This window comes from Heterodontus francisci, chromosome 27 (genome assembly GCF_036365525.1).
Source record: "Heterodontus francisci isolate sHetFra1 chromosome 27, sHetFra1.hap1, whole genome shotgun sequence".
Taxonomy (NCBI): Eukaryota; Metazoa; Chordata; class Chondrichthyes; order Heterodontiformes; family Heterodontidae; genus Heterodontus; species Heterodontus francisci.
Genome location: NC_090397.1, coordinates 49994305 through 50006548, shown reverse-complemented (window position 1 = coordinate 50006548; position 12244 = coordinate 49994305). Strand labels below are relative to the sequence as shown.

General features: G+C 46.8%; 1 protein-coding gene across 1 annotated transcript in view; it reads right to left on the bottom strand.

The window, feature by feature from the left end:
- Positions 1-11996, bottom strand: part of LOC137384944 (ladderlectin-like) — a 226472-nt gene extending 214476 nt beyond the window's left edge. Inside the window, exons 1-2 of the mRNA XM_068059654.1 lie at positions 11916-11996; positions 7776-7858 (exon numbers count right to left, since the gene is read on the bottom strand). The gene's annotated coding sequence lies outside the window, so the exon portion shown is untranslated. The remainder of the gene's footprint in view (positions 1-7775; positions 7859-11915) is intronic.
- Between the last annotated feature and the right edge of the window lie 248 nt (positions 11997-12244).

Here is a 12244-nt window from a genome sequence, read left to right as displayed (position 1 = left end):
AAGGCAGGACTTCTGTTGGTGGGGTCCTTGATCCCGTGGATGGCCCACTGCTCTCTACTTAAATGCATGATTGTCACTGGATTCGGTGGGCCTTTTGCAGAAGAGGAGACGAGGGGTTCTCCACATCAATTTTTCCAGCGTCAAGACAACTGTCACCAACAGAACATCCTGGCCGTAGTGATGGTGCTGCAACAATGGTTTGGTAGAGAATTGCAGGATAGTGATGCTGTGACTATGAAGAAAAAATCCACGAACGGCCCCCCGGCTGCAACTTCAAAGCGCCCACGGGAGATGGCTCGGAGAGCATCTGCAGCGCACTGTCGGCAATGCGGTATGACTCTATTTAAAAAACATCAAAAAAACCTTTGCAAATATAACAACCTTTGTAAGTCTGCCAAAAGATGCTTCACCTCCCGAAGGACGTGGATGAGCTTTCCGGACGTCGATGGTGGGCACTGAGGAAATGGCTTATTACCTGCACCCGCTTTCACCCCCCTTCCCCTCCCCCCTCCCCATTCCTCCCCTTTACCCCTCCCCGTCCCCTTCCCTGCTCCACCCTCTCAGCTCACCCCCTCACAAACCCGTCCCAGCCCCCACCCTCGCACCATCTTCCCCCCGCACCCCCTTCCCCTGCACCCCCCCACCCCCTTACAGCCCCCTTCCCAGCTCCCCCTCGCACCCCACTCCCTCCACCCCTCCCCCTCGCATCCCCTCCTCCCACCGGAATCATCCTACACCTGTGTAGGGGCCCTAACAACCCCACTGCCTTGTGGGCGTCTCGGGAGAGACCAAGGCTAAGGGAGTAAACCCTAACAGATAATCCGGAGCGGAACCCCATAGGCGGTCATGTGTCACCTTTGGCATGTTTCCGGCAGTTCCTGCAGCCATACCAGTGCCAAACATCGTGCTCTGCACTCCTTTGGACCCCACCAGAAAAGCCAAGAGGGGGGTTTTGACGACTGGGCAACTCTCAACCTCCATAAATTCGCCCAGGCATGCGCCATGGAGAGGTCACTCCACAGTTGCCTCACAGCGACTGAAACAACACGGAAGGCAGCAGTTACGGGTTATAAGTCCAGATAAATTGGCGTAGAAACTGGGCGCCACGGGTTGCCTTTGTCGGTGGGAGAGGTCATTGCACCTCACTGGACAGCTACCGCCTGCCTCAAACCGGGCAGCCCCCGGTCAATAAGGTTCTGTCCCGCCACAGTCTACCTGCTTCAATGGGTGCTTGGAGCTCAGGGTCATTGCCCAAAAGGTGGACTGAAACACCGCAACAAACAAAACGAAAAAAGGAAAGAAGGTACCAGCCCTTCGCTTTGCAAGCTGGAACGTCAGAACTATGTGTCCTGGCCTGTCGGAAGACCTTACACAAATCAACGATTCTCGGAAGACCGCCATCATTAACAACGAGCTCAGTAGACTCAATGTGGACATTGCAGCACTTCAGGAGACTCGCCTCCCCGCGAGTGGATCTCTAGCAGAGCAAGACTACACCTTCTTCTGGCAGAGCAGGGATCCAGAAGAACCAAGACAGCATGGAGTGGGCTTCGCCATCAGAAACTCCTTGCTCAGCATGATAGAGCCTCCCTCAAATGGCTCGGAACGCATACTGTCCATCCGACTGCTCACCACCTCTGGTCCAGTACACCTACTCAGCATCTGTGCTCCAACTCTCTGCTCCCCACCTGAAGCTAAAGATCAGTTCTACGAGGAACTCCATAACATCATTAGCAGCATCCCCAACACCGAACACCTATTCCTGCTGGGGGACTTTAATGCCAGGGTTGGGGCCGACCATGACTCATGGCCCTCCTGCCTTGGGCACTATGGCGTTGGAAGGATGAATGAGAACGGGCAGAGACTGCTTGAGTTGTGTACCTATCATAACCTCTGCATCACCAACTCGTTCTTTCACACTAAACCCGGTCATCAGGTTTCGGGGAGGCACCCAAGATCGCATCGTTGGCACCAGCTGGACCTCATTGTCACAAGGCGAGCCGCCTTAAACAGTGTTCGAATCACATGCAGCTTCCACAGTGCGGACTGCGACACTGACCATTCCCTAGTATGCAGCAAGGTTAGACTCAGACCAAAGAAGTTGCATCATTCCAAGCAGAAGGGACACCCATGCATCAACACGAGCAGAATTTCTCACCCACAGCTGTTACAAAAATTTCCAAATTCACTTGTAACAGCCCTTCAAAACACTCCCACAGGGGATGCTGAGACCAAGTGGGCCCACATTAGAGACGCCATCTATGAGTCAGCTTTGACCACCTACGGCAAAAGTGCGAAGAGAAATGCAGACTGGTTTCAATCTCATAATGAAGAGCTGGAACCTGTCATAGCCGCTAAGCGCATTGCACTGTTGAACTACAAGAAAGCCCCCAGCGATTAAACATCCACAGCACTTAAAGCAGCCAGAAGCACTGCACAAAGAACAGCCAGGCACTGCGCAAACGACGACTGGCAACACCTATGCAGTCATATTCAGCTGGCCTCAGACACCGGAAACATCAGATGAATGTGTGATGGCATTAAGACAGCTCTTGGGCCAACCATCAAGAAGATCGCCCCACTCAAATCTAAATCAGGGGACATAATCACTGACCAACGCAAACAAATGGACCGCTGGGTTGAGCACTACCTAGAACTGTACTCCAGGGAGAATGTTGTCACTGAGACCGCCCTCAATGCAGCCCAGCCTCTACCAGTCATGGATGAGCTGGACATACAGCCAACCAAATCGGAACTCAGTGATGCCATTGATTCTCTAGCCAGCGGAAAAGCCCCTGGGAAGGACGGCATTACCCCTGAAATAATCAAGAGTGCCAAGCCTGCTATACTTTCAGCACTGTACGAACTGCTTTGCCTGTGCTGGGACGAGGGAGCAGTCCCACAGGACATGCGCGATGCCAATCACATCACCCTCCATAAGAACAAGGGTGACCGTGGTGACTGCAACAACTACCGTGGAATCTCCCTGCTCAACATAGTGGGGAAAGTCTTCGCTCGAGTCGCTTTAAACAGGCCCCAGACGCTGGCTGAACATGTCTACTCTGAGGCACAGTGTGGCTTTCGAGCAGAAAGATCCACCATTGACATGCTGTTCTCCCTTCGACAGCTACAGGAGAAATGCCGTGAACAACAGATGCCCCTCTACGTTGCTTTCATTGATCTCACCAAAGCCTTTGACCTTGTCAGCAGACGTGGTCTCTTCAAACTACTAGAAAAGATTGGATGTCCACCAAAGCTACTAACTATCATCACCTCATTCCATGAACAGATGAAAGGCACAATTCAACATGGTGGCTCCTCATCAGAGCCCTTTCCTATTCTGAGTGGCCTGAAACAGGGCTGTGTTCTCGCACCCACACTTTTTGGGATTTTCTTCTCCCTGCTGCTTTCACATGCGTTCAAGTCCTCTGAAGAAGGAATTTTCCTCCACACAAGATCAGGGGGCAGGTTGTTCAACCTTGCCCGTCTAAGAGCGAAGTCCAAAGTACGGAAAGTCCTCATCAGGGAACTCCTCTTTGCTGACGATGCTGCTTTAACATCTCACACTGAAGAGTGCCTGCAGAGTCTCATCGACAGGTTTGCGTCTGCCTGCAATGAATTTGGCCTAACCATCAGGCTCAAGAAAACGAACATCATGGGGCAGGACGTCAGAAATGCTCCATCCATCAATATTGGCGACCATACTCTGGAAGTGGTTCAAGAGTTCACTTACCGAGGCTCAACTATCACCAGTAACCTGTCTCTAGATGCACAAATCAACAAGCGCATGGGAAAGGCTTCCACTGCTATGTCCAGACTGGCCAAGAGAGTGTGGGAAAATGGCGCACTGACACGGAACACAAAAGTCCGAGTGTATCAAGCCTGTGTCCTCAGTACCTTGCTCTACGGCAGCGAGGCCTGGACAACGTATGTCAGCCAAGAGCGACGTCTCAATTCATTCCATCTTCGCTGCCTCCGGAGAATACTTGGCATCAGGTGGCAGGACCGCATCTCCAACACAGAAGTCCTCGAGGCGGCCAACATCCCCAGCTTATACACACTACTGAGTCAGCAGCACTTGAGATGGCTTGACCATGTGAGCCGCATGGAAGATGGCAGGATCCCCAAAGACACATTGTACAGCGAGCTCGCCACTGGTATCAGACCCACCGGCCATCCATGTCTCCGCTTTAAAGACGTCTGCAAACGCGACATGAAATCCTGTGACATTGATCACAAGTCGTGGGAGTCAGTTGCCAGCGTTCGCCAGAGCTGGCGGGCAGCCATAAAGACGGGGCTGAAGTGTGGCGAGTCGAAGAGACTTAGTAGTTGGCAGGAAAAAAGACAGGGCATAGAGCCCCGACAAACAAATTTCTCTGCAGCACCTGTGGAAGAGCCTGTCACTCCAGAATTGGCCTTTATAGCCACTCCAGGCGCTGCTTCACAAACCACTGACCACCTCCAGGCGCTTATCCATTGTCTCTCAAGATAAGGAGGCCAAAGAAGAGAAGAAGAAGACTATGAAGGAACTGCAAAATATGTCAAAGTTCAGATGGTGGGTAACTTGGAAGGAGGTTGAAGGTGATACTGTTCCCATCACAATGACTTTCTTGTCCTTTTCGGTGGACCCTGGAGAACATCATCAAACATTGTCCTTACAGGAATTTTGCAGGCAGCCTCTAAGATATCCACGCTCTTACACGGGTGGCTTTGTCCTGGATAACTGACTTAGATATTGATATGATTGGTTTCTTGCTACTAAAATAGAAAAAAGAAGAACATTGGCTGTACAGTGTTTGGGAAGCCTGAGGATGTCATAATCTTTCTTTTATTAATCTGATGAGCCCACGATTATTTCTACACTAAAGTGTGAAGGTTTCATAGTCGGAGAAAAATGGGTGAAGCAAAACATGAGAATCTGAGCTCGCAGAGTTTGTTCTGGAGTTGAGCTCTGCTGAAGTGCCAATGGATCTTTATCTCTTAAACAAACAATGGCTCATTTTCATAAAATATTTCTGTGTAATTAATTACTTTGTGACAACAGAGCAAGCTGGTATGGATACAATGTTGTCCAACATGTAGAAGAATTAATTTGGCTGTTGTAAATTTTCACCCAAATGTAAATATGTGACAATTTCCTCGTCGATTATTTTGCTAGGTCTATTTATTGCTGCTCCCTTTTAACTTGGAATAGCTTCATGAAGGAAAATTCAGGGCCTTTTGCCAACTGTTGAACTCTGTAAACACATGGGCTGCAAGTCATCTTCAGTTTCGCTGGGTGATGTCAGCATCTCATTGAACTGCCTGTGTTTGAATGGCATAGGGCTTTTTAACCCCTGTCTCCTCCTGGCACTAATGGTTCAGGTTCAACAGGGGGTTAAAATGGGGACAGTGTTTTGGGCTGATTCGTTCTCATTCCCCATCATTATAACTTGCCTGAAATTGGAGACTGGATGGACACCCATCCCAGAGGAGCAAGGGCCTGGTTTAAACAGCATTATTGCTCCCCAATAATGTAATCAGAACATGCCCACCATTATAACCATGAGCCCAACTGAGATTCCAGCCAAAGCTGAGAGCAGTGAGGATCCTGGGCACAAGACACCCAGTAAATGTTAGTTTTAAACTTTTATAGATTCCTTGTTGGCCAGGAGGAGCAGAAGTGTCCCTCCTCACCCCACATGGAAACCTCAGGACTCCCATGCTGTGAGATTTCCCCCTTCCCCCAGTCATGAGATTTAATAGAATGGTGCCAGGGATGAAGGACTTCAGTTACGTAAAGCGAATAGAGAAGCTGGAATTGTCTTCTTCGAGCAGGATAGGTTAAAGGCAGATTTTGTTGAGGTGTTCAAACTCATCAAGGACTTTAATAAAACAAATAAGGAGAACCTGTTTCCAGTGGCATAAGGAATCTTGCAGAGAACCAGTACAGACAGGACAGACTGAATGGCCTCCTTGTGTGCTTCTATGATTCTATGGAAAGGTAACCAGAGGACACAGATTTATAATAATTGGCCAAAGACCCAGAGAAGCAATAAGGTGAAATTCATTTACACAGTGAGTTGTTATGATCTGGAATGCACTGCCTAATGGAGTGATGAAAACATATTTAATAACCTTCAAAATATTGAAAATATGTTAAGGGGAAAAAATATGCATGGTTATGGGGAAAGGGCAGGGTAGTGGGACCAATTCAATAGCTCTTTCTAAGAGCTGATACAGGCATGGTGTTCCAAATGAGGTGTTGCTTAACTGGGAGCCAATGTAGTTCAGCAAGCACAGGGGAGATGGGTGACCGGGTCTTGGGGCAACTGGAAACACATATAAGCAGGTTAATAAGGCCAAAACGAAGCAAACAAAACACTGGGGTTCATTCTCTAGAGGGATGGAATGAAAAAGCAGAGAATCTATGGAAACTTGGTTAGACCACAGTGTGAGAATACTGTGAACAGTTCTAGTCTCACAAGGAGAGTCACATTTATTGCCCAACCCTACTTGCCTTGATAAAGTGGTGTGGACCTTCTACTTGAACACAATGGAGTGACAATGACGGAACGGCAATATATGTCAATGTCAGGATAGTCAGAAACGTGGAGTGAAGTTGAAGGTGATACTGTTACCATAGTGATGGAATTCTTGTCATTCTTGGTAGTAGAATTCACAGGGGCAGGAGGTGTGGTCAAAGTAACCTTGGTAAGTTGCTAAAGTGCATCCCATAATTGGTACATACTTCAGCCACAGTGTGCTGTGCTGGAGGGGTGAGTACTGAATATAAGAGTTATGATCTCCCAAAACCAATTTGAAGAATTAACACCAATATTTCATGCGACATTTTATTGTAATTATTAAACTGAAAATCCCCATTAACTAAATGGTATTTGGTAAGTAGCTAATATTCTGAATTAGTATGAAAAATATTTTCTTCATTTATTAAAATACTTGAAAAGCTCACATCACATTTATCCATTAAATATACCTCCTTGAAGAAAAATATTTGCAGCTAAAAGTCCCAAACTCCTTCCAGTTGCAATGGGTTGAATGTTCCAGACCTTCTCAAAGCCAAAGTCCTTTTTACCCACTTCTTCTGAGAACTTTTGATCTGGACCTCCGTGAATAAGGTAATCTCTGGTGAGGGGAAGGAAGTGGGTAAATCCCTAGATGGCAGCAGGTGCCCAATCTTTGGGCAGTGTGGAGCCTGAGATGTCCTCATAGTATCCACCATTGCCCACTGACTCCATGCTAATGAGGGGCCTCCCGCTGACCACTCCCTTACTCCAGGGCAGGGTCAATGCTGGAGAGCACAGTTGGGCACAATCCCAGCATCACTGTCCACACTGCGGGCCGTGGAATTTCAGATAATTTTTCTCTGAAACAAATGGTGAGATTGTGGAATTCTCTGTCACAAACTGATGTTGAAGCAGAGCCCATCAATTTTTTATAAAGGGAATTATACAGTTCCTTAAGAATAGATTATTGGAGGGCACAGGGATTGAGTCAGGGAGTGAAATTAGTTTGGGTGAAATATTAAATGTCATAGGGAGTGAGTAAGAGATTTTGATTCGATTGATAGGGATCTTAAAGGCTGTGGGGAATGAGCAGAGAGTGGGATTGTACTCGGTGTAATAATGAAGATTTGTGAAGTTTGATAATTGTTCAATTTAGGACATTCCTCCAGATGCTGTTCTGTTCCCTCTAATTTACACAGCAGGTAATCCACTAACTCCTCACCTCTCAGCACTAACCTGTCCTAACACATTATGTTTGATTGACCCTACCTGTCACATCATTGACAAGCAATTCACTCAGCACCAAAACCATCACCAGCATCATGTCTGCAGTGAAGATCCTTTCCTCAAACCTGAAACACAACAAAAAGATTCAACATTAGTGTCAAAGTTTCAAATTAAAGGTGGGGATTCCCTGCTCTTGTTCCTACCTCTCTCTCTCCCAGTTGTCTGATGTGATGAGGTTTCCAGTGTTACTGTAAATATATAAATATCACAGATTGTGGAGACGTTTGGAACCATTAAAATCAGATTCAATTGGCTGAAAATAAATGATTTCAATATTACTGTTGACCAATCAGTGACTAGCAACTCAGAACAGGATGGAGTGGAAACCATGGGAATGTTCTGTGAGCTACACATGAGATTGTACAACGTGGCACTGTAACTGCTCAGTGAGAAATAGAAACTGCAGTCACGGTTCCTGACCCAGTCATCAACCTGTAAGAGAATGCACTTATGATGTTAGGATTTAAAGAATATCATCAATAAGAACATTTACAATGTGACTATTAAATTAGAATAAAGACTCCCAAAATAAAGGGATAATGCTCACGAAAACATGAGAATTTGTATACCATTCAACCCATTCCCTTTTGTAATAGATCTGAACTCCATCAATTCCCCATGTTTCTCACTGGGGTGGAAGGTCTTCTTCATGCACTGACTGCAGTGAGATTGAACCCATTTGGAAAAGAACAGGGTCAATTCGGGATCATTGGCAGCTTTCCAAATGGATTGAGAGATGGGGAAATAATGGAATTGTTCAATGTTTCTCCAGGGACAGAACAGAGTGTTCCCTACACAAACAGGTGGTGTGGGAGGGAGTCCATGATGGAATAATGAGAGCTGGACCTTGAATGGAGTGGGATTGATGGGCCGAATGGCCTTTTCTGACTGCACATTCTCTCCTGTTCCAATGAATGGGTTTACATTTTCACTGCACCCAGTACACAGATCAGATCCTTCCACACATCCCCCAATCACTTCTCATTCCATCGACACAACAAGTGGTTTCTTCAACCCATTTGTACCCTCAGCTTCAAAGTCCTCCCATGGTAACTCCCACAACTCCTCAGCCTTAATTTTACTAGCCCCTGCTCAGGACAAGGAGCCAGTGTGGGTCGTGAAATCAGGAACATAAACCCTCCTGCTTCATGCACTGTTTGTCCCATTTCAGGGTGAAAACATTTGCTGATTTGTTAACAACTACATTGGTGCTCAGTACATTGGCTCATCTCCCACAGACTAAAATGAATCAGTCATGTAAAATACAATTGCCAGTGTAACCTTCACATACTCTGGTCTGTCATAGGAACATAGTTCATTAGGAACTAGAGTACGTCATTCAGCCCCTCAAATCTGCTCCAGCATTTAATTAGATCACAGCTGATCTGCACCTCAATCTGAACCCCTCAGTCTCCACTACTCTGAGAAATAGATATCCCATGTTAATGCAACCTGGCCTCATAACTTAACCCTCTAAGCCCCAGTGTCATTCCAGTGAAATTGACTGCACGCACTCAAGACCACGATATCCCTCCTGAGTTGGTGGTGGCCAAAAGTAAACTCAGAATTCCAAAATGGGTCTGACCAAGACTCTGTATAACTGAAGCAAGAGAGGACTTTTGGAGCTTGATAATGGGGCTTACACCCCTTTTTGGTTTAAGGAACATTCTGTTCTGGCCTTGAAAAAAATCAAACTTCCATTATTCCCCATCTCTCAATTGCACTTCTGAACAGACACCTGAACAGCTCCTTTTTGAAAGCTGTCAATAATTCCGAATTGACCCTGTTCTTTTCCAAACAGGTTCAATCTCAGTGCAGTCAGTGCATGAAGGAGACCTTCCACCCCAGTGAGAAACACGGGGAATTGATGGGGTTCAGATCTATTACAAAAGGGAATAGAGGAATGGCATAAATATTCTCCGGTTTTTGTATTCTTTGATATTCGATGTCCTCACCTCCCTATAATGGTCACCACATCGTAAATGGGATCTTGGGTTCTGATGAACTGTCATCAACCTAAAGAATTTCTCAGGATTTTCTGTTGGTCAAGGGGATGTCGATGTCCAGAAAAAGTAACGTGAAGAGCCCAGCAACGCCTCTTCTGTAGTTGAAGGCCGCTGAATCTAGTGACAATTTGGCACTTACGTGGTCAGTGACGGGCCTTCCACAGGATCAAGGACCCCGGTGCTGGAAGTCCCACCCTTGGCGAGCCGCCAGCCAATCAGAGGCTGACAGATCTTCCACTGAGTGGTGCCACTGCGGAGGCAATGGATGCTGCTGGAGGAGCACCTACCTGAGGCCCAGGAGTGTCGCTGGACCCAGGCCACAGGGAGGTTGGTGGGGAGGAGTTTCATGGGGTGGGGGTAATGGGGGAGGTGGGTGTAGATGGGTTGGTAGCAAGGGCAGGGGGATGGCTCTCAGGGTATCCCCACCCCTCCCCGATGCTGAGTCCCTCATTCAGGCTCAAAGTGCCTTTGAACGAGGGATTCCTCCAGCCTGCCCTCTCCCCCCCACCCCGAAACCCAGAATCAACCCGCATTTATTTTCATGCTGTGCTTCCCAAAAGGCAATAAGACCACCCACCACACAGCTAATTGCAGCAGCGGTGGGATGCAGCCCTTAATAGGGTATTAATTGACTGTTTAATGGCCTCAATTGGCAACGAGGTAGGAAGGCCCTTCACAGACCTTCCCTCCCCAGACTTAATTTTGGCAGAGATGAGAAGGTGGTGGGTACCAGCGCAACGCCACCCCCCCCCCACTCCCCACCCCACCGCTGATAACAATTCTACCCGATTTTGTGCTCTCTCCGCCTCCAACCCCATTGCCGGGTGAGCATAAAACTCCCCCCACCATTAACTCTGTTTTTCTCTCCACAGATGCGGCTGATCGGTTGAATATTTCCATTATTTTCTACTAACGTTTCATAAATGTTCTCATTGAGAATATGGATCAAATCATAATATCACAAATGTATTCTCTAACAGGTAAATTACTGGGTCAGGAACCGTGACTGTAGTTTCCATTTCTCACTGAGCAGTTACAGTGCCACGTTGTACAATCCCATGTGTAGCTCACAGAACATTCCCATGGTTTCCACTCCATCCTGTTCTGAGCTGCCAGTCACTGATTGGCCAGCAGTAATATTGAAATCATTAATGGTCCAGCCAATTGGATCTGATTTCAATGATTCCAAATGTTTCCACAATCTGTGATATTTATATATTTACAGTAACACTGGAAACCTCATCACATCAGACAACTGGGAGAGAGAGAGGTAGGAATGGGAGCAGGAAATCCCCACCTTTAATTTGAAACTTCGACACTAATGTTGAATCTTTTTGTTGTGTTTCAGGTTTGAGGAAAGGATCTTCACTGCAGACATGATGCTGGTGATGGTTTTGGTGCTGAGTGAATTGCTTGTCAATGATGTGACAGGTAGGGTCAATCAAACATAATGTGTTAGGACAGGTTAGTGCTGAGAGGTGAGGAGTTAGTGGATTACCTGCTGTGTAAATTAGAGGGAACAGAACAGCATCTGGAGGAATGTCCTAAATTGAACAATTATCAAACTTCACAAATCTTCATTATTACACCGAGTACAATCCCACTCTCTGCTCATTCCCCACAGCCTTTAAGATCCCTATCAATCGAATCAAAATCTCTTACTCACTCCCTATGACATTTAATATTTCACCCAAACTAATTTCACTCCCTGACTCGATCCCTGTGCCCTCCAATAATCTATTCTTAAGGAACTGTATAATTCCCTTTATAAAAAATTGATGGGCTCTGCTTCAACATCAGTTTGTGACAGAGAATTCCACAATCTCACCATTTGTTTCGGAGAAAAATTATCTGTAATTCCACGGCCCGCAGTGTGGACAGTGATGCTGGGATTGTGCCCAACTGTGCTCTCCAGCATTGACCCTGCCCTGGAGTAAAGGGAGTGGTCAGCGGGAGGCCCCTCATTAGCATGGAGTCAGTGGGCAATGGTGGATACGAAGAGGTTGTCTCAGGTCCCACACTGCCCAAAAATTGGGCACCTACTGCATCCAGATTTTTACCCACTTCCGTCCCCATCACAATCATTCTTGTGTCCACTTCAGCCGCCACTACTCACACTTCCAGGCTGTTTCTCCAGCCTGGATTCCCTGCCCCCAATGAACCGGATCCTGTGTCCTGATCCTGTCGAGTTACAGCTGGAATGTGTCGGGAAGCTACGCCAGTTTGCGAATGTTGTTTATTATTAATTTGTGTCCCTCGTTATTGTTCCGCCCGAGGTGGAAGGAGTGTACTGTCTTTCTCTAGTTCCACATCTTTACAGCATTTATTTAAATGTTTACACAGTTCCCGATACGGCCAGTTATATACTCTATTTTATTTCAGAATAAAATCCACCAACCAGGTTTCTTTAATAAACAAAAGTATAAATCTATTTTAAAACAAGAC